The sequence below is a fragment of the Bos indicus x Bos taurus genome, chromosome 1 (assembly GCF_003369695.1).
Source record: "Bos indicus x Bos taurus breed Angus x Brahman F1 hybrid chromosome 1, Bos_hybrid_MaternalHap_v2.0, whole genome shotgun sequence".
NCBI lineage: Eukaryota > Metazoa > Chordata > Mammalia > Artiodactyla > Bovidae > Bos > Bos indicus x Bos taurus.
In genome coordinates this window covers 3,226,230-3,249,619 of record NC_040076.1, presented here as the reverse complement: position 1 = coordinate 3,249,619, position 23,390 = coordinate 3,226,230, and positions in this window count along the sequence as shown.

Here is a 23,390-nt window from a genome sequence, read left to right as displayed (position 1 = left end):
GGCCGACCAGGTTTAAATGATGGAGGCCTTGTAAAGGCTATAGATTCCGAGGCTTGGTGAGCTTTCTTGGTGGGCAGTACTGTGGATTGTCACACATCTGTGCTGGGAAAGTGGTGCCGGCCTGACTCTGCTGGGAGATAACAGCTGGAACTTTGCATCTGGCTCTTCCCCTTTCTTTAAACTTTTATTTATTTTTGGCTGTGCTGGGTCTTTGTTGCTGGACGCAGGCTTTCTCTAGTTGCGGCAAGCAAGGGTTACTCTTCAATGTGGTGTGCGGGCTTCTCATTGCAGTGGCTTCTCTTGTTGCAGAGCACAGGCTCTTAAGAAGCATGGGCTTCAGTAGGTGTGGCTCATGGGCTTTGTTGCTCTGAGTCATGTGGAATCATCCTGAACCAGGGACTGAATCCATGTCCCTTACGTTGGCAGGCAGATTCTTATCCACTGTACCACCAGGGAAGTCCCTGCCTTTGCATCTTTCTTGGTCTTCACCCTATGCTTCTCTTCCCTTGCCTGATTTTAATCTGTATCCTTTCACTGTAATAAACTGTAACCATGAGCATAAAAATTCAGTGTGTTCTGTGAGTTCTCCTAATGAGTTATCAAACCTCAGGGTGGGGACTGTGCCCTCTGAACTTGGCTCTTGGTGCAGAGGTGAAGACTCTCTGTACACAGCTCCCAGCCTTCACAGCTTCACAAGCAAAGACCAGCAATTGAGGGAGGGAAAAGGATGGAAGATTAATTTTTCCCTTGTGACTAACTCTGCATCTCGCCTCCTCCATCATCCCCTTCCCTTCCGCTTGCTGGCCCTGCACTTGGTGCCCCTGGGCCCAGATCTCCAGTTACCAATGAAGAAGTAGAAATGACCGAAGAGCACTTACCTTCATGGAGTTCCAAGGATTTCACACGTGAATCCAGAGAAGGCAATGGCACCCCACTCCAGTACTCTTGCTTGGAGAATCCCAGGGACAGAGGAGCCTGGTGGGCTGCGGTCTGTGGGGTTGCACAGAGTCGGACACGATGGAAGCGACTTAGCAGCAGCAGCAGCACAAATGAATCCAGTTAAGCCTTTCCTGTGTCACAGGGTGAATTAGAAAAGCAGACTCAGATTAGCATCTTTTATCTGTTATTTAGTGAAGAATTAGTTCATAATTTGGCCCAAACAGAAAAGCAAGCCCCTTGGAGCTTCCATTCAGTCATCACCCATGAAAGGCAGGGTCTCCGTGCCCTCTCTGAGTCAGGACCACCTCATTTTTAGGTATATCTCATTTCATGTCCCAAATCAGTACTCCCTAGGCTTCATTTGAGTTCAGGTGCTTTTATCTCTGACAAGCAAACACAGATATGAATTAAAGAGAAGCAAAATCATTCGAGTGAAATGTCAAGTTCAGCCATTCAAGTGAAATGTCAAGTTCAATTTCACCCATATGAATTTTCTTTTTTGCAGACTGAGCAACTGGCACACAGGCTGAACAATGAGAGTCTGTCCCTGTAGACAGATACTCCAAGATGAAGGGGAGAAGAAGCTGAGCCTGGCCCGGATAAGAGACCACATATTTCTCATTCTCAAGGTCAAGGAGATCTTCCTGACCATACATGTTCAGAAAGGCTCCTCAAAGGTCAAAAAGGGAGGGGGCAGCACCCCATCATAGGTGATGTCAACTTATTCATAGGCTACTTTGCTAGGATCCATCTTGGCTATGAGATGCATGTGCACAAGGGAAGAACCCTTAGATAGGCAAATACAGACTCAGAATCAGTCAGAACATGATTAGCCAAAGGAAACCCAGAAGAAATGCCCCATATAAATGATCTAAACTACCACGAGGGTGTATGCAATTCTCTATCTCTGAGCCTGCCTGTGTGTCTAGCCACATGTACCCTTTTTCCTCCACTTCACTTGTCTTACTACTTCTGGTCTCTATGTGGAAATTCATTTCTGCGCAGCTGACAGGCCAGAACCTTGTCACTGGCCACTGGTCTAGCGGCTAGGATTCAGCGCACTCATCTCTTCAGCCTGACTTCAATCTCTGGCCAGGAACCAAAATCCTGATTCACGCTGAGACCATAAGGACTGCAGGGCACAGACCTGTGGGGAAGATATCCTCCCCAGAAGTGAAATAGAATTTTATATGGACTGTTTTTTCCTCTCTGTAAAAATCTTTTCCCTTTTTCTACAACCTTTTGCCTCTCAAAGCAGACATGCTTGAGATTTGAGAAGTTGGAATTCTATCTTCACCCATGACAGAGTATACACCCTGCCTGTTTCTTAAATGAGTATGGATGGTCAGTTTGGAGGAGAAGAAAGAATTACGATGGACAGGGGGCTTTGCTGACCAAGTCAGCATCAGGTGATAAGCTAGAAGGGTGAAGACTGCATCATTTTAATCAGAGATGGTTCACACCAGACTCCATGGACTCAGTCTGAGTGCCAGTGGCTCATTTCCTCTCTATCTGTGGCATCAGGATCCTGGTAGGAAACAAGCATTCTCAAGCTGGGTCACTGAGGGATGTTTACTGAAAGGACAGCCTACAAGGTGTGGGCTGATGTAGAGAAGGAACCCTGCGAGGCAGCATCAGTGGGGAGCCGTTGCCTTCAGTGCCTGTAGGGAGGGGCAGGGCGTGGTCACCTCCAAGTGAAGAGACAGTGGAGCGGCAGGAACTCTCGACGGGGCAGTGACATTTGTTAGATGGACAGAGCCATAGGTGGCACAACAGTAAAGAATCACCTGCCAATGCAGGAGACACAAGACACGCGGGTTCAATCCTGAGTCAGGAAGGTCCCCTGGAAGAGGAAATGGCAACCCACTCCAGTATTCTTGCCTGGAGAATCCCTTGAACAGAGGAGCCTTGTGGGCTATGGTCCATGGGATCGCAAAGAGTCAGACACGACTGAGAAACATCGATGACCAATAGAGCCAAACCGGAGCCCTGCAGTGGAAAGGGACCCTGGAGAATAAACATCCGAGGCCCATGCTCCATCCTTCCACCTAACTCCAGTGCTGCCTCCCACTGGCCAACACCAGCTGGGTGGAGACTGGTGACACAGTCCATGCAGGCCAGCCTCGCAGTGGGGAGAGAAGAGTGGGGAAGGGCAGAGGCAAACGAGAAACAGCAGGCCGGTCCATCTGTCAAGGCACATTCCAGAGGACCATGCCCTGGGTAAGGGTTTGCAAACCCAGACCTCCATGTGCCTTCCCTCTGTCCCTTCACCTCGTAGACAAAACAGCTGCAAAACCAAACCTCTTGTAGCTACAGAGAACTTTTCCCTGAGCATCCCTTGCCTGGCCTGTCCAGAGCTGTCCCTGGGAGGAGAGAAGGCTAAGACATGCCACAAAATTCTTCCAAATCATTAACTCAGATGACTTGTTTCTTCCCACCCTGCTCTATGGCCTGTAGTTCCAGCTTTGTGGGGTGTGTGTGTGCGTGTGTGTGTGTGCGTGTGTGTGTGTGTGTGTGTGTGTATCCTCGGTCCACAGTCCCTGGATAACAGCCACAAATGTCTTACCAAGGGGTCCTTCCAGAGCTCAGTGCCAAGTGCAGCCGAAGCCTTGCTTTCCTTTCTCCTCCTAAAGTGTAAAAGCAAGACCTTCACTTATTGGAACTTATATGATCACTGGGGTTCTCAATCTGGTGGTGGGGGAACTCGAGTTGTATGAAGGGGAAGCTGCTGATTGGATGAATTGAGAACTCAGTGAGAGGAAAAGTTAAGGAATGTTTCCCAGAACCTAAAACACAGAATCTCCACTCTGACTGCGGAGTCTAGAATTCTCCTCTTAGATGCCTTGTAAATCCCTGGGAAGGTAGCATGATGTCATGAATGTCACCCTAGGAATGAGTTCATCAGGAAGCTGTCTCCCAGGAGCCGGTTTTGCAGCAGGCGAGCCAGGGGCCAGTCTCGGGGAGGAGACAGGGAGGGTGAAGGGTCCTTGGGGATTCTCCAGTGTTCTGGACTTTTGTCTAACCCCAGCAGTGGTTCCTGGAATTCTAAACAAAGCATGAACTCTGCAGAGGGCCCAGGCGTGTATTCCTCCTGGGGGTCTTCTCTAGAAAGAATATGAATTCCCTTTGCATTTCCACCTCCGAGTGGAGCAGAGTGAGAACTCCTGCACCCTCTCCTTCCCAGGCCCCTTCTTCTCCTAGAGGAGAAGGACATATGGGCTACATACCTTGGAAGACATAGCCCCCCTGCATCCCACTTATGAGCGAAACCCCTGCAGGCCGGCCAGTGGGAAGGGAAAGAAGCCACAGATAGAAAGGGGCTTCCAGGAGAAATTCTGTTTGTATTGCACAGGCCAGAGTTGCAAGTTCTGGAAGGGCCAGTGTGGCGGCTCGACAATCAGCCTACACTGTGAAATCAGGGGAAAGGGACAGCAAAGGGCAGTTTTCCTGGAAATGAAACAAACAAGCAAAAACAAGCCACCATACAAGGTGGGATGTGGATGGAAGAGGCAAGGATGGTGGGAAGACCTCACAAGATCTGCATCCTCAGGCCCCTCGAGGATTCTCTCTGCTGCCTGACACTGGGCTTTGGGTCCTGCTTAGCACGAAGCAGCCACATCACCTTCTGATCTACTGCAACCAGCCCCCAAGTCACTGTCCTACCAGACTGGAGGCCCCACAAGCTTGGGACAGTCACTCCAGCTTGTTCCTCTGGACCCTCTTTGCCTTAAAAGCTACATGAAGGGAGCTTCTTCCAGGCTCTACTTTTCCAGTTGGGAGATCTTTTCCCTGAGAAATGAAGAGAAGGATCTGAGTTACCACCATCCACCTCCGTGGCCATTCCACCCCACGGACTTGGGTACCACTACTCACCTCACCAGGATGCTACAGAGCTTGACCTCAAGGTGAAGAGATCCCAGTCACACTGGCCCCTTGATCAAAGAACAAGCTTGGAAATGGCATTATTTCATTCTTTGTTATGGCTGAGTAATATTCCACACATACAGAGATTGTCATATTGCGTGAAGTAAGACAGAGAAAGACAATATTATATGATATCATTCATATGTGGAATCTAAAGAAATGGTACAAATGAACCTATTTATAAGACAGAAATAGAGTCACAGATATAGAAAACAAGCTTATAGTTACCAGAAGGAAGAGAGGGAGAGATAAACTGGGAGATTGGTATTGACATATATACACCACTATATATAAATGCTAAGTCACTTCAGTTGTGTCCGACTCTGCGACCCCATAGACAGCAGCCCACCAGGCTTCCCCGTCCCTGGGATTCTCCAGGCAAGAACACTGGAGTGGGTTGCCACTTCCCTCTCCAATGCATGAAAGTGAAAAGTGAAAGTGAAGTCGCTCAGTCGTGTCCGACTCTTAGTGACCCCATGGACTGCAGCCTACCAGGCTCCTCCGTCCATGGGATTTTCCAGGCAAGAGTTCTGGAGTGGGGTGCCATTGCCTTCTCCGAATATATATAAAGTAAATAACTAATAAGGACCTATGGTATAGCACACCGCACTCTACTCAGTACTCTGTAATGGCCTATGTGGAAAAAGAACCTAAAATAGAAGGGATACATGAATATGTATAACTGACTCTCTTCACTACACACCTGAAACTAACACAACGCTGTAAATCAGGTATATGCCAATAAAAATTAAAAAGAAAAAAGAAAAATCTTAGCCCTCTGGCTGTTCGAGGCTGCCAGGTGGTTGAGAAGCTATAGGCCAATTGTGAAGAGGACGGGGTCTCCCTACTGACAAAGAACTCTTGATGCGGGCTTGTACGTTAATCAGTGACGACGGTCTGGGGTCTAGTACCTTAAGATCCCTCCCTTCAGGAATATGACTCATCCATAAGAAAGAATGATTTATTGCCATTTGCAGCATCACGGATGAACCTAGAGATTTTTATCGTATTAAGTGAAGTAACTCAGACAAAGACAAGTATAGTATGATATCAATTATATGTGGAATCTAAAAACAGTACAAATGAACTTACAAAACCAAAACAGACTCACAGACATAGAAACAAATTTATGGTTACCAAAGCGGGAGGTGGGGGGGGGAAGGGAAGAAGCAAAAGTATAGGATTAACAGATACACATTATACTATATATATATATATATAATCTATATACTATAGACCATATGTGTGTGCGTGCTCAGTTGCTTCAGTTGGGTCTGACTCTTTGTGACCCATGGACTGTAGCCTGCCAGACTCCTCTGTCTAGGCAAGAATACTGGAGTGGGTTGTCATACCCTCTCTCAGGGGATCTTTCCAACCCAGGGATCAAACCTGCATCTTCTGTGTCTGCTGCATTGCAGGCAGATTCTTTACCCACTGAGCCACCCGGGAAGCCACAGATATACATATATATATATATATATATATATAGAGAGAGAGAGAGAGAGAGAGCAAGCTTGTCTTCTACATCTGTGACTCCTTCTGTTTTATAAATAAGTTCATTTCTATCACTTTTTAGATTCCATACACACACACACATATCACTTTGTTGTACACTTGACACTAGCACAATATTATGAGCTTCAATTAAAAAAAGATTCCACCCTTTAGAAATTTGCTTTCAAATATTTATCTCATCTTGACAATCAAGAGGAAACCTCAATAGTTGATTTGTCTACAGAGGAGAGTTTCTCAGCCTGGGCACTATTGATGTTCTGGTTGGATCACTCTTGGTTGTGAGGTTGGCCCTGTACATTGCAGGGCACTTGGCAGCATCTCTGGCCTCGCTTCACCAGATGCCAGCAGGTTCCGTCCCCTCCACCAGTCATGGCAACCAAAAACATCTCCAGACATTGCCAAACATTTCCTGGGGGTGTGGGTGGGGCAAAATCGGCCCCAACTGAGGACCTCAACTGCAGAATAATTTTATTCAAACCCTGGATGTGTTGCACAGGTCTGTGATACCTCATGATTTATTCATCTCAACTGAATCAGGAACTGGAGGGGTAAAGCTATGACTAAGACATCACGGCTGTTCTCCTGAAGCTTGGCACGTGGGACTGGAGATGTCCCACAAATGACTGGAAGGAAGAGAGAAGGTGAATGCCTCAAGGTAGAAGAGGAGCTCTCCCTGCCTCACTTTTGATCAGGAAGTAAATAACTTTCCCAACAGAGGATGAGATGGTTGGATGGCATCACCAACTCGATGAACATGAATTTGAGCAAGCTCCAGGAGTTGGTGATGGACAGGGAAGCCTGGTATGCTGCAGTCCACAGGTCGCAAAGAGTCAGACACAACTGAGAGACTGAACTGAACTGAAATAACTTTTCCAAAAGTCCTCAGTAGATCCTTCCTTATGTCTCATTGGCTGGCCCTGCTGGTCACATGCTCACTCTTAGACCAATCACTGGTCAAGGGGGAGGTGATGGCCAGACAGGCTGAGCCAGTTGTGACTCACCATGTAGGGGGAGTGTTCCTACATGCCCCTGCTCCCAGCCACTCACCCTGGAAAACATTTATTTTTTTTTTCCCCAGCAAAGAAGTAACTGGAAAGAGTACGAATGATTCAGCCAGCAGAGTCTGCCACATCATATCCCAGGACTGGGTCCCCCTGACTGTCTTTTATCCTCTTATTACCACCCACAGAATATATTCTGCTCTTTGTGGTCACAGAAACTCTTGATTTAATGTTTTTGGCTTTGCTTTTTATGAGAAAGCCAAGTTTGGGCTGCCTTCAGATAAAGTCATGGTAGAGTTCAGTGCCTCGTGTCAAGAACAGACATTGAAAAAGAGTTGAGTTGGTTCTGCCTTGAAATGTGAGCAGTCTATTGTGGTTGCTAAGAGTTGATTCATCCTCTGGCCAAAGGGGTTTACACCTGCTTTATTAATAGACGCACAGCCGGGCCACACAAAGAAGCCACCGGCTATGCGTGTCGTGCTCAGACGCTTGCTTTGAAGACTGTAAGATATGCTTGGTGTCTGGTCGGCTGCGTGTCGGGCCGTCTTGCCCACACTTGGCCTGGCGTGTTCAATGACAGCTGCCACTTACTGCACACTTACCTGCCTCGTTAGAATTGTTGTAAGAATTTCTTCAGAGGGAAGGAAAATGATATAGGTTAGAAACCCAGATCCACACAAGAGAGGAAGAGCGTTAAGAAGGAATAAATGAAAGTAAAATAAAATATTTTATTTTTTAATTCTTGATCGATTTAACAGGCTTCCATGATAGTTCAATGGGTAAAGAATCCGCCTGTGATGCAGGAGACCCCTATTTGATTCCTTGGTTGGGAAGATCTGCTGGAGAAGGAATAGGTTACCACCCACCCCAGTATTCTTGGGCTTCCCTTGTGACTCAGCTGGTAAAGAATCTGCCTGAAATGCGGAAGACCTGGGTTTGTTCAAAATGATAATAGCAACAGTGTATCATATGATTATAACTTATGGATAAGTAATAATGAGTGACGGCAGTGTTATAAGAGGTGGAAAAGAGGAATTGGGAATGCTCTGTTACGGGGGTGTTTGTACTACACATAAAGTGGTGTAATGTTGTTTGAACTTGGACCTAGATTAGCTATAAATGTATATTGCAACTCAAGGGCAACTGCTAAATACCTTTTAAAAAGAAGTAGAATTGATACGCTAAGAGAGGAGACAAAATGGTATCCTATAAAATGCTCAGTGAAAACCTCAGAGAAGGCAAAAAAGAATGAAAGACCAAAAATGCAGTAAAAGACAATGAACAGAAAATAGCAATAAATGTATTTGTCTAAATATAACAATAATCATTTTAAAATCTAAGGTCCAAATACATGAATTAAATGACAGACATCACCCGTGTGAATCAAAAAACAACACCCAACTATACATGGTCTACATCAAACCTACTTTAAAGACATAATTAGAGGGACTTCCCTGGTGGTCCAGTGGCTAAGACTCTGCACTCGCAATGCAGGGACCGAGGGTTCAATCCCAGGTCCGAGAACCAGATCCCATGTGTCACAACTAAGAGTGCACGTGCTGCAACCAAATTTCTGCAAGCCGAAACTAAGACCCGGCCCAGCCAAATCAATCAATACTTTTTTTTTTTTTTAAGGCATTAGATGAAAAGTAAAGGGGTTTCCTGGTGGCTCAGTGGTTAAGAATTCACCTGCCAATCCAAGAGATGCAGGTTCGATCCCTGGGTCAGGAAGATCCCCTGAAGAAGGGAAAAGGAAATGGCCACCCACTCCAGTGTTCTTGCCTGGGAAATTCCATGGATAGTGGAGCCTGGTGGGCTACAGTCCATGGGACTGTAGAGTCGGACATGACTTAGCAACTACACAACGACAAAAAGTATGAAGGAAGATATACCGTGTTAACGTTAATTAAAAGAAAGCCAAGAGTAGCTATAAAAATATCAGACAAAGCAAACTTGAGAGCAAGGAAGTAATCAGTGGTTTCTACCAGTTCCAGAGGAGAGAGAGAGGGATGAGTAAGTGGGGTACAGTGGATTTTTAGGGCTGCGACACTACTATAGATGATGCTGTGTTGGTGGATACAAGGCATTACCCGTTTGCCAAAACTTACAGAACTGCACAGGACAAGGAGTGAACCCTGATGTAAATACTGGACTGTAGTCAATGATAATAAATCAGTGTGGTTCACAGTTGCACAAATGTACCACACCAACATAAGATATAAGTAGTAGGGGACATTTTGCAGGGAGACAAAGGCATATATGTAAAATCTATGTACTTTCTGCTCAATTTTTCTTTGATCTTCAATCTGCTCTTTAAAAACAGTTTAAAATTAAAATTTTAAAACTGAAACAACACTCACTGTGAGCACTTGGCCCTCTCCTCCCTCTATCACAGCCTGATCAGAGCCTCACCTCTCTCCATCCATGGAGCCCCTGAGAACTGAACACCCTATGACACCCCTCAGGACCCCCAGACTGGCCTCGGCTGACAGTTCCGTTGTGTCCATCTTGGACAGAGGGACTGGGGACAAGAGGCTCATGACAGAGTCCCAGGGATACACAAGGGGAATCTGAGGCCCCTCTCTGGTCTTCCAGAGAGATGTTAGGCGAGTGAGATGTGGTTTAATGAAAGAAAAGGGGGCAATTCAGCCAGAGGGAGGGCTCCTCCCTCCCCAGAGGCCCACTTCTGAAGAGGACTCAGTGGATTGGAGACTCCTTGGGGCCACTTTGATTAAAGAAGAAAATGAAGACTTCCAGTCCCTGTCTCACTCCTGGAGTTGAGTCATTTCCCCCTATCCACCCCTCCCAGGAACACTTGGATTGCACAAAACTGATGCCAAAGGAAATCTTTGACCTCATAAGACCCTGCCAGTTGCAAATGATGCATGAGACAGGGTGCTCAGGGCTGGTGCACAGGGATGACCCTGAGGGACGGAATGGGGAGGGAGGTGGGAGGGGGCTCAGGATGGGGAACACTTGTACACCGTGGCGGATTCATGTCAATGTATGGCAAAAACCACCACAATATTGTAAAATAATTAGCCTCCAATTAAAAAACAAAAACAAAAAACAAAGACCTTGCCAGTTGCAACTGATTCCTCCTGAGCTGTTAGGATTGGAATTTTCATTAATACCTTTTGATCTGGTGGCCCTGCCTGTCTGTCCACAGTGACCACAGACAAAAGAGAGAGGGAGCCACAGAAAAGAGAGATCCTTGGGACCTTTAGGGGGCAGGACAGGCTTCTCTGCATAAGAAACTTTAAATGAGGAGAATAGACTTTGCTTGGGGACAGAGCTCCACCCACCTGCGCCAGTGTGCTCTTGTATATGGAAAAAGACACAGCCTGGCCCTGCTTGGACCCCCTGGGCTTGCTGTAGGTCCAGGTGGGGCTTAGAGTGGCCCACCTCCAGGCTCTGATCAGACCCTGCCACCTCCCCCAGGACCTGCATAAACGAGATCTCTTCCTGTTTCAGAGCACTTAGGGAGAACTGTTTCCTAGAACCTGGCTGGTGCCTCCCCCTCCCCCACCCAACTCATCTACCCTGGTTACACAGCGATTGCTCACCTTGGAGACAGGACACTCCGCAGGGTTCTGAGCGGTCAGTTGTGGCTCATATGACCACTGGCTCTCAGACGCGGAGCTGTGAAGCCATGGAAAGCCTGCTGCCTGCCTCTGGATCCACTTTCCAGCTGATCCTGGAGCATCTGCAGGGTGTTCTTCTGGTGGTTTCAAAAAACTTGACCAATGTCCTGAATCACCCTATCTTTCTCTGGAATACCATGGTACGTAGTGTGATGATAGATTTGATAGTGAAGAGGCGATACACTTTAAAAAGTGCGAAACTGCTGGGCCAAGAGGGTTCTGCCCACAATGAAGTCTGTGGACTATGTAGTGAGGATGAGAATGCTAGACCAACGGCACAAGCTGATGAAGTCCTCAGGTCCCCTGGGGTGGAGGCCAGTCCTCCCAGCTTACAAACCCTGTGTTGGTTGGGCATGAATGCAATGCAGAGCAAGTCCTCATTTAGGGGCAATGTTGACTTTCTGAAAAAGGCACAAGAGAGTCAGCCTCCTCAGTTTTCCCAAGTGACTGATGGAAAACCCATCTCGAAAGCATCAAAGAAGGGTGGAGAAGAATCTCAGAAGAAAATGGTTGATTCGAAGAAGATCACTCGTTTTCCAGAAGGTTCAGTTCTGCTCACCCAAGAAATTGCTAGATGGAAAATGAGAGTCCAGAAAATGAAGGAGAATAAAAGGTTGGAGCGGTCCAAGTCACAGATGGAACAGGTCCTGAATGGTAAGCTCAGCCTACTGACACCGATGGCTGAGCACGTGCTGAAGATTAGTCCCTTGCTTGACCCCCTCAGACATCACGTGGAGGTTGGGAACCCCAAGGTCCCATGAAAGAAGGAAGCAGAATATGGTCCTCCGCCCATCCATCGATCAGAAGCTGATCTGAAAGGTGTCATCGGTGGTGCTGACTTCAGTGGGTCCCTTTGGAGTCCTAAAGAAATAGCCCAACCACTGTGGGAAGAAAGGCAAAGGAATGAAGAGCTTTCAGGACAGATATCAAGTCTTGAAGCAGAAGAAGCATCTCTGTGGGATGAGAATTCACAGCTGGAAAGAGAGATTCGGCGGCTAAGGCTGCAGCTTCAAGTTCTGCCCCAAACGTTTGAAGATCACGTAGCACAACTTCAGAAAAAATGTCTTGAGGGGGAACTGCACTGCTTAGACATGGAGAAGAAGCTTGCCAGGGTGTGTAAAACTGTGAAATCCTTGAGCGAGGATCGTGACCTCTATAAGAGGATGGTGGAGGAGCTGGGCAAAGAACTGGAGAGCACCAACTGCTACCATCAAAAGCAGATCTGTGTCCATGAGAAACGGGCTCAAGCACTGGGGATGGCAGCTGTGTCTACCGAGAGGAGGCTCAGGGAGCTAAGGAGAGAAAGCGACCACACGAGGCAGATGCTGGCCAAGCTCCACTGCAAGTTCCAGCCTTTCCCAAGGGGCCCGTGTGCTCCTGCTGCTGCTCCACCCGCAGCCCACAGAGGCCCCAAAGGGTCAGGGCACCCTCCCCCAGGTCACCAGGCTCCCCAGGGAGCAGGAGGGTCATGCGGTGAGGGTTCCGGGGTCTGAGGTCACCTGCAGGTTTGGTTCAGCTTCCCCAGAAGGCAGGTGCTGAATCCTCATAACCGCAGCTCAGCTTCTGCATATGCTTTCCCTTTAATTTTAATGTCTCTCTTTTTAGTTTAGCGACTAATATTTAACTGATGCCACAATGGCTCTTATTCAAGGAGATATTCTAGTATTTTAAAATAAAGATTTATGTAATATAATTCTTATTTATTCCTTTCTTCATATATTCTTAACATAATTCTTATGATTATATTGAACTTCCCTGGTGGCTCAGCAGTAGAGAAACCACCTGCAGTGCAGGAGATGCAGGTTGGATCCCTGGGTCAGGAAGACCCCCTGGAGGAGGGCATGGCAACCCGCTCCAGTCTTCTTGCCTGGAGAATCCCCTGGACAGAGGAGCCTGGCCAGCTGCAGTCCACAGGGTCACACAGAGTCAGACACAACTGAAGTGACTTAGCACAGACACACGCATTAGAATACGTATTGCCATAGAATTTTGATTTAAATAAAAAGGCCCATTATTATTCTGATCATCACTGAAGTTTAACACGGATATGCTTAAAACAATAAAGATGGTTTTGTATGCCATGAATATTATTAGAAGTCTGTACAAGTAACATTTATCTGAAGAAATTTTGATTAAGTTTTTTAAAAACAATTGGGAAAAAACCCTACATGACACTCAATTCAAGCTTAACATATTTTTATTAGGTTAGTCCTAAATTCATAGGTTAATTTTGAAGAGTTAGCATTTTGCAACAATTTTTTTCTTATTTTGTCATTTTTTGAAGCTTTTCTGTCTTGTTGAAGACATTTTTTTTTAGACAGCTCTAAATTTTACACAATTATAATAAAAGTTTTCCCTGGATGGCAAGCACACACACATACAACCACAATGTAGAAACAAGGCGCTTTTAGCTTGTATGACATTAACAGAGCATGATTCAAAACTAGAGTCGCAAAATTTAAAAAAATGTTTAAAGAAAAAGAGAAAGAAAATTCATGCTCACACTGCATATATATAAAAGATACCCTAACGCGTATTGAGTTAGCCAAAAACTTTGTGCTTTTCTGTAAGATGTTATGGAAAATCCAAACAAACTTTTTGGCCAGTCCAACACATTGAAATGGCAACCCCACTCCAGTATTCTTGCCTGGGAGATCATGGACAGAGGAGCCTGGCAGGCTACAGTCCATGGGGTCGAGAAGGAGTCCGACATGACTTAGCAACTAAACAGCAACAAACACGTTGAATAGGAGAGTTGCCTGGTTTATCAGTCGGGATTCCAGCAACACTTCATCCCAAATGGTGTAGATGGAGAGACTGTCATGAAGGTTCAGCTTCCTGAGTCATGGAGGGATGAGGGAAGGACCAAGGATGGGAGTGGGGTAGGATGGTGGTGGGGTGTGGTTCCCAGATGCTGATGAGAGAGGACACAGTTCCCTCTCTGGGCCTGGAGGGAGGGCAGGAAGTGTGTCGCCTGGTCAAGGGGAGGAGAACAACTGGCCCCCACCCTCTGCGCTCCTGGGGTTTCCTTTACTGCTGCAGTGACAGCAGCCACCTGCCAAGAGGGCCTGGGTGGTGTTGGCGGGGAGCCCACCTCCTGGTACAGAGCAGGCCAGAAAAGCGCCCGGGTGAACTTGGAGAGTGACCTGAAGATCTGAGCCTATTTGAAAGTGTGTGTGTACTGTGTTGCGTTTATTCACATTTCTTGAGTACACATCTACTGAGCCGCTACGATGCCTGCAGCGCTGTTCTAGGTGCTCAGGATCCAGCTGATGGAAAAGCCTCACCATGAGGCCTGTGGACCCACGGAACTAACATTCTAGTGGAGGCAAGGTCAGATAATATAAAGGAAGCAGAAGAGGTGATGGTGGACGAGGAGGAAATGACGAGATCCCCGGCTTGCGGCTGTAGCTGGGCTGGCCCCCTCTGCCCTCTGCAGGGGCCTTCGGGCTGTGGTCTTGGCGGGGCCTCACCTCAGCAGAACCCTCCTGGGCAGCAGTTTTCACAGCCCAGCATGCAGCCTGCTGGCCCCGGGGCTGAGCCTGTTGCCTGCCTTCTTCCCCGCTGGGGGCTGGGGCCCCAGGCTGGTGTGGAGAGGCAGGGCTCCTGCCAGAGCAGCAGTAGCCAGAGCGGAAGGAACACGCCAGGTCCACTTTTGGGAGCCCCTAACGGTTCTTTCTGGAAGTGCTTACTTCCCCTCTTGGGGGTATTTGTTTGTGGCTGGATCCAGCCTCCTCATTGTCCAACTCAGCCGAGCATGGTGGTTAAGAGACTGACTGGTAAAATGATGCCTGATAGCCAAAGGACTTGGGTTTGAGGAGGTGCAAGAGATGTTCTTCCTGATTCCTATATCTCCCGCTCATCTTTTCTCCCCATATTTCCTTTCTCTTCTTCTCTCCCACCCCTCCTCTCTCCCCATTGAAAGAGCTTCTATTCCCTAAAGTTGCATAGCAAGAAGGAAAAGACAAAGAAAGGGGTGTAATCAGACATTTCTCTTAAAAAAATCACACTGCCCTTTCATTTCTACCTCCTTCCGTCAGTTCAGTTCAGTCACTCAGTCATTTCCGACTCTTTGTGACCCCATGGACTGCAGCATGCCAGGCCTCCCTGTCCATCACCAACTCCTGGAGCTTAATCAAACTCATGTCCATCAAGTCGGTGATGCCATCCAACCATCTAGTCCTCTGTCATCCCCTTCTCCCGCCTTCAATCTTTCCCAGCATCAGGGTCTTTTCCAATGAGTCAGTTCTTCATTCACGTCAGGTGGTTAAAATATTGGAACATCAGTTTCGGTATCCTTTCAATGAATATTCAGGACTCATTTCTTTTAGGATTGACTGGTTTGACCTCCTTGCAGTCCAAGGAACTCTCAAGAGTCTTCTCCAACAGCACAGTTCAAAAGCATCAACTCTTCAGTGCTCAGCTTTCTTTAATAGTCCAACTCTCACATCCATACATGACTACTGGAAAAACCATAGTTTTGACTAGATGGACCTTTGTCAGTAAAGTAACCTCCTCCAATAGCAACATTTTTTCCAAGCCTTTGAAATTTGTTATGTGTTTGAATGTCTGTGCTTTTCTGGTCTTTTCTAAAGTTTTTTGTAAATTAATTTTTATTGGATAAAACACTTTAAAAGAAAATGTTAATTGCTATCTAAGATACATACATGAAAGTGTACCTTACACACAGACACCAGAAATGTACAGTCCGATGAATGATCACAAATGGACACGTGAACGTAACCACACCCCAGGGCAAGAAAGGGGTCCTTAGCAAGATCTTCAGGCTTCCTCCCAATGCCACCTCCTCCCCTCTACTCTAATTCTAATGCCATAGGTTGGTTAGTGCTTAAATATCTTATACTTGTCTTCTTCTGAGCTGGGTCTCTTTCCCTCTGCAATTTGGTTTTGCTTAGAGTTGTTCTGCTTTCATTTCATTCTTAGCTAGCGTTTCATCATATGAAGATATGGTAATTTATTCATCCTCTTGTTATCAGACATCTGGGTGGTTTCATTTTTGAGTAATTACTAACAATGTGGCTATGAACATTCTTGTTCATATCTTTGGGTAAACAGTATGTGTGCCGAGCCGCTCAATCGTGTCCAACTCTTTGTGACCCCGTGGACTATAGCCTGCCAGGCTCCTCTGTCCATGGGATTCTCCTGGCAAGAATACCGGGGTGGGTTGCCATGCCCTCCTTCAGGGGATCCTCATGACCCAGGCTTGAAACCTGAGTCTCCTGCATAGGCGGGTGCATTCTTTACCACTAGTAATTAATTTTCACTTATTTTACTTTATTTTTTAACCTAACTGAAAGTCTTCTGGCTGTGATCTCAGCAGCAGATCCATGACAGGGAATTTCAGACCTAAACTTGTTTCCAAAATGTCTTGGCCATCTATGTTAGTTCCCCAGGGTTGCCATAACAAATTACCGCAAAGTTATTTTTTTATTGATATTATTTATTTTCACTGCTTCTTAGAATAGGCTCTTCTACGATATGCCTGCCTGTTCAAGACTCTTACTCATCGTTTCCTTTGGGTTGTCTTTTGCTCTTGTTAAATTAGTAGGGATCTTATAAATTTTTTATTTCTTTACTTTTGGCTGCCTAGGTCTCTGTTGCTGTGCCTGGGCTTTCTCTAGTTGTGAGTGGTGAGCAGGGGCTGCTCTCTGGTTGCAGTGTGCAGGCTTCTCACCACCCTGGTTTCTCTTGTTGTGGAGCACAGGCGCTGGATCACAGGCTCAGTTGTTCTGACGCACGTGTTTAGTTGCTCCTCGGCATGTGGGATCTTCCCAGACCGTGGACTGAACCCGTGTCCCCTGTGATGGCAGCCGGATTCTTACCCACTGGCCCACCAGGGAAGTCCCTAAATAGTTAATAGTGTCTTTGATGAACAGAAGCTCTCTACTTTGGTGAAATCTAGTAAATCAATATTTTCTGTGATGGTTGTTGTTTTATGTGTCTTTTTTTTTTTTTTGCTTTTATTTTTTTTTTAATTTATTTTATTTTATTTGCTGACTCCAATGTCATGAAGACATTCCCTGGTTGCATTTCCAAAATTGTTATTGTTATCACTTAAACCTGATCTGGAATTGATTTCTTTGTACTGTGTGAGGAGGCTGGCAAGAGAAATACTTTTCCCCACGGATAGCTAACTGACCACGAACCATCTATTGAAAAGCCCCCGTTTCCCCTCTGTTTCATGGTGCAAATCTTTTGTTATAAATCAAAAACTAAAGTGTTCTTTGATATGTGGTTCTGCTGTTGGGTGCTCTATTCTGTTCCATTGGTCTGTTTGGCTGTCTTTTTGCTGATAACACACTATTTTAATGACTAGCTTGGTAAAAAGTCTTGCTGTCCAGGGAGTCCAAGTCTTGCTTGTCCAGGGAGGGCTAGTGTTCTAGCTGTTTTGTAGTTCCTTAGGATGGTTTTGGCTGTTCCTGGGTGTTTGAACTTTCACACATATTTTAGAATCAACTTAACACTTTTCACAAGTATCTACATAGATTTTGATTGTGGTTTCATGTAACCTACATTGTGACTGCATTAATCCATTTGGAGAGAACTGATATCTTTGCAGGTTTCCTGGGTGGTGATAGTGGTAAAGAACCTGCGTGCCAATGCAGGAGACATAAGAGACTTGGGTTCGATCCCTGGGTTGGGAAGATCCCCTAGAGGAGGGCATGGCACCCCACTCCAGTGTTCTTGCCTGGAGAATCCCCATGGCCAGAGGAGCCTGTTGTGCTCCGTCCGTGGGGTCACAAAGAATGGGACATGACTGAAGTGACTTAGCACGCACACATGATGTCTTTACATTCCTGAGCCTTCCAATCCATAAACTTAACATATACCTTCATTTATCAAATCTTTACTTAAATTTATAAGTAAATTTACTGGGTATTTTATTTTTCTGAGTATTTTATTTTTTCTGTTTGGAAGTCCTTCATATCTTCTGTTATATTTAATTCCTAAGTATTTAACTTGGCTGATCCTATTATAAATGATAGAGTTTAAGTCTTTTATTTTCTAATTATTTATTGATTATTCTTATGTTGATCTTGTATTCAATAAAATCTAAATTAACTTCTAAAAATATTCTTATCAGTTAGCATCAGTATTTGTTTCCCAGGGCTGCCATAAACAATGACCACAAATTTAGTGGCTTAAAACAGCACAAATATATTGTCTCACATATTCTGGAGGCCAGAAGTCTAAATATAAGATGTCATCAGGACTTCACTCCCTATGAAGTCTCTAGGGGCACATCGTTCCTTGCCTCTATCAGCTTATGGTAGCCCCAAATGTTCTTTGGTGTGTGGCAACATAATTCCAATCTCCGCTCCGGTTTTCACATGTCTTCTCTCTATGTGTCTCAAAGGTCCCTCTTGGACTTCCCTGGTGGCTCACTGGGTAAGAATCGCCTGCCAGCACTATTTAAAACAGTTAGGACGTGGAAGCAACTTAGATGTCTGTCAACCGATGAATGGATAAAAAAGTTGTGAAACATATACACAATGGAATATTACTCAGCCATGAAAAGGAACAAAGTCAGTTCTAGTGAGGTAGATGAACCTAGAGCCTATTATACAGAGTGATGTAAGTCAGAAAGAAAAAAAGTAAATGTCGTATATTAATGCATATGTATGAAATCTAGGGAAATGGTACTGATGAATCTATTTGCAGAGCAGGAATAGAGATGCAGATGAAGAGAATTGTGGACTTATGGGCACAGCAGGGAAAGGAGTGGGTGGGACGATTGAGAGAACAGCACTGAATACATACATTTCCATATGCAAATAGAGAGCTAACAGGAAGTTGCTCTATAGCACTGGGAGCTCAACCGGGCACCTTGCGACAGCCTGGAGGGGTGGGATGGAGGGTGGGGAGGTGGGAGGGAGGTGCAGGGGGAGGGAACACAGGTATGCTGAGCTGTGCTTAGTTGCTCAGCCCTGTCCAACTCTTTGGGAGGCCAGGGACTGTATCCTGCCAGGCTCCGCTGTCCATGGGGGTTGTCCAGGCAAGAATACTGGAGTGGGTTGCCCTGCTCTTTTCCAGGGCATCTTCCCAACCCAGGGATTGAACCCAGATCTGACACATTGCAGGCAGATTCTTTACTGTCTGAGCCACCAGGGAAGCCCAAGAATACTGGAGTGGGTAGCCTATCCCTTCTCCAGGGGATCTTCCCAACCAAGGAATCAAACCAAGATCTCCCACATTGCAGGTGGATTCTTTACAAGATGAGCTACCAGGGACACCCGAACATATACCTATGGCTGATTTATGTTGATGTATGGCAGACACCAACACAACATTGTAAAGTAATTATCCTCCAATTAAAAATAAGTAATTTTTTTTAAAGGGGGGGCTTAAAAAGAAAAAGAATCTACCTGCAAGTGTAGGGGGCATGGGTTCGATCCTGGTCTGGGAGGATCCCATGTGTGGAGGATCAACTAAGCTGGGGCACCACAGCTACTAAGCCTGGGCTCTAGAGCCCATGCTCTGTGACAATGGATACCCAGCTCAGGCAAAAATAAATAATTCTTTAAAGTCTCGCTTTCTCTTTAAAAAAAAAAAAAGCTCCCTCCCTGGGAACTTCCTGGTGGTCCAGTGGTTCGGATTCCATGCTCTCACTGCCAAGGGCTGGGGAACTAAGATTTAGGGCCCATTCCGAACCCAGGATGATCTTATCTCAAGATCCTCAATTTGATATCATCTGCAAAGACCTTATGTCCAAATAGGTCACATTCATAGATACTGGGGGTTAGCACTTGGACATGTCTTTGGTGGGAATACAATTCAACCTGCTACAGCATCCCAGAAAATTCGTGTGTTTCAGCCTTTCTTTGCTTGTGGAAGTTCTGCACTTTGCTTTCTTTTTTCACTTTGCAGCGTGTCTTGAAGATTGTTCCATACCAGCCGTTCACATGTCGCCTTGTTCTCTCGAAGGTTGCTTGGTTCTCCACTTTGGGGAAATACCATAATTTAAGGGACCCGCCATCTATTGCTGCTCATTTGGGAGAAAGCAGAGCCTTAGAATCCACTCAGTCTCATTCTAGGAGGTGACTTCTCTGGCCGGGTGGTTTCTATCCCTGAGCTCAGGTGCCTCCTCTATAGCGTGGACAGTGGAAAGAGATGGTTGCTACCTCACTTCTAGCTACCAGGCGTCAGGGTCTGGTCTGCCCCTTCCACTGCGCACTTTCCAGGGAAGGTCTGGGGAATGGAGACGGCACTCCGTCTTCCCCGATTCCTTCCCTGGGCACAGGTTGATGGTGATTTGCACACATGGGAGGGACGCTCAGGAGGAGATAGAGGGTTCTGACTCAAGCAGAAGGAGCATCCTGAATGAGCTCCATCTGTCGTGTCCACATCAGGGGCTTAGGGTGTTGGGTGGAGGAAATTGCAGCTAGATGCCTTCTGCCCGAGGCTCTGCCCCCCTCAGAAGCACAAGCAGGACTCTCCCCGGGCCCCATAGGGTCCAGGCCACTAGTCACTTTCTTGCCTTTGTTTTATAATTCTCTGGGCAACTTCCATGCCTTATTAAGGTTCAGGTTTCTTAAATAAAAACCAGATGCTCACTGCCTCGGCACTGTGAATGCTTTTCTAGAACTCCTTCAGAGCCGCTTGTCTCAGGAGTCCACGACGGCCACAGGCAGTGTGTCTGCCCGTGGCTTCGAAGTGCTCAAGAGCCTGCTGCAAAAATCATATGTCATAATATTATTCTTCAGCATAGGTTAATTATAGTAATTTTTCTCAGCTCACAGCAGCTAGAAAATCCTCTGTGACAGCTGAGGATCCAGGTTCCTGGGATCTGTATGCACCCTGGGTTTATGTTCCCATTTGCCTTGACATACCGGTCCTCGATGAGCCTAAGGTCACCTTGGTCTGCAGAGATCTGTCACATGCCGTCAGCCCTCGTGTCCTTACCCACTGCCACAGCTCAGGAACCCCAGAGCTTTCGTTGCTGGTCGATGGTCTTGGACGCAGCAACACTTGTCCAAACTGTCTTCCGCCATTTATCCTTTTCATCTGAAATCATTCCTATTCATTTGTAAGTGCAAAGAAAGAAAGTGAAGTCGTTCAGTCATGTCCGACTCTTTGTGACCCCATGGACTGTAGCCTACCAGGCTCCTCCATTCATGGGATTTTCCAGGCAAGAATACTGGAGTGGGTTGCCATTTCCTTCTCCAAAGCACAAAGTCTTCAGCTATCTAAACCCACAGCCAAGGCTCAGGGGTCGACCTGGCAGGGTGAGGGTAGAGGTGGGTCTTCTGGCTCTGACTCTACCATGAAAACCCATGACCTTGGGCTCTCCCATCAGGGGTGCTGAGTGAGCCTCAGTTTACCCATGTATGCATTCAATCACCTGCTGAGGCTACAGAAAGGAATTAGGCCCCACCCAAGCTCTCAAGGGGCTTACAGTCTAAGGTGGGAGACCAAGTTGAAAACACAGGGCTGGACAAGGCACTTCAGGGGCTTTGACAGAAGTATGTAGGGCTGACCATGTGGACACAATAGAGGAAAAGCTCAAATCTCCCCACTATGTCAAGATGCCAAGCTTGCACCAAATGTGGAATGTGAGTGGGCATTTACCCCACGGGGCAGGAAGGCAGGGGATTGTGGAGAGAGCAGAGGGATGGGAAGTGTGGCATCCTGGGGAATGATAGGCAGCCCAATGCAGTTAGAGCATGGGCAGCAAGGGAGGGCTGAGCTGGGAAAGACCTGTGCGCTCTGCTTTGGCTTTGTCCTCAAGGTCTGGGTTCTCACTAGGGGTATTTCCCAGTATCTGCAGACATCTAAGAAGAATTTTTTAGTTGCAGCATGTGGGATCAATTCCCTGCTCAGGGATCAAACCCCAGGCCCCCTGCATTGGGAATGCAGAGTTTTAGCCATTGGACCACCAGGGAAGTCCCTGAAGACATTTTTGATTGTCACCACCAGGGAGGTAGGGGTGCCACTGCCATGTGCCGGGTAGGATGAAGGTGAGCATCCTGAATGCTCAGGGCAGCTCTCTCCTGCCCACCAAAGAACTGTCCAGCCCCAACTTCCCAGGTGGGGCTAGTGGCAAAGAGACACAGGTTCGATCCCTAGGTCAGGAAGATCCCCTGGAGGAGGGCACGGCAACCCACTCCAGTGTTCTTGCCTGGAGACTCTCCATGGACACATGAGCCTTGTGGACTACAGTCCATGGGGTCGCAAAGAGTCGGACAGGACTGAAGCAACTTAGCGAGCACACACACGAGTATCAATACAGCCAAGGCTGAGAAACCCTATTCCTAGGTTACTGGGGGCCTGTCGGAGGGTTTGAGCTGGAGAGTGGCACACACAGCGACCTTCCAGGCGCACCATAGGAGCAGAGCTGAGGCGGGAGTCCTGGACAAGGAGAGAGGGCTTTGGGAAACAGATGCGATGGCACAAGCTCGGAGCTGATGAACTACGGCCCGCGGTCCAATCCGGCTTGCCATCTGTGCAAAGGATGGTATGGGGAGGGAGGAGGGAGGAGGGTTCGGGATGGGGAACACATGTATACCTGTGGCGGATTCATTTTGATATTTGGCAAAACTAATACAATTATGTAAAGTTTAAAAATAAAATAAAATTAGAAAAAAAAAAAAAGAGGTGGAGTGGGTTTACAGTTTTTCAATGGCTGAGAAAAATCAAAAGATGAATACTATATTGTCAGATGTAAAACTTATATTAAATGCAAGATTCAGTACCCAAGAGTAGTTGCTTTGAGACACAGCACATTTATTTCCCTATTTGCCTATTATTTAGGATGATGCCCTTTGAGCTACAATGAGAGCATCGAGTAGTTTTGACAGAGATCCCGCAGCCCACAAAGCCTAAATTATTTACTATTTGGCCCCTTATAGAAAAAGTTGATCAACTCCTGGCTTCAACCAAGGCAATGTGGTGGAGATGGCAGAAAGACACAGGACCAGTAATGATATAAAAGGAGTAGAACTGATGGCTTGATCACCAATTGAATGTGGTGACATGGAAAGAGAGCATTATCTAGCCTGGGAGCTTTGATAAGAGGGAAAAAGGATTCAGGTTTCAGGGGGAGATAATGGATTGGGTTTTGGATATATAGAGTCAAATATGAGGGACAAAAGAATAACTATGAACTGTAATTCCAGGAGATAGCAAAGGAAATGGAAGCTTGGAGTGTGCTGCAGTCCACGAGGTTGCCAAGAGTCAGACACGGCTGAACGATGGAACAACAACAACAAAACTCTAGGTTGGACACACAGAACCGGGGCTTAAGAAAGATGTAGGGTCTGGAGATGAAGATTCACAAATCTTCACCCTGCAGAGGATGGATGAAGTCAGGACAGCAAGTGAAATGACCGAAGACAATGTTTTTTTT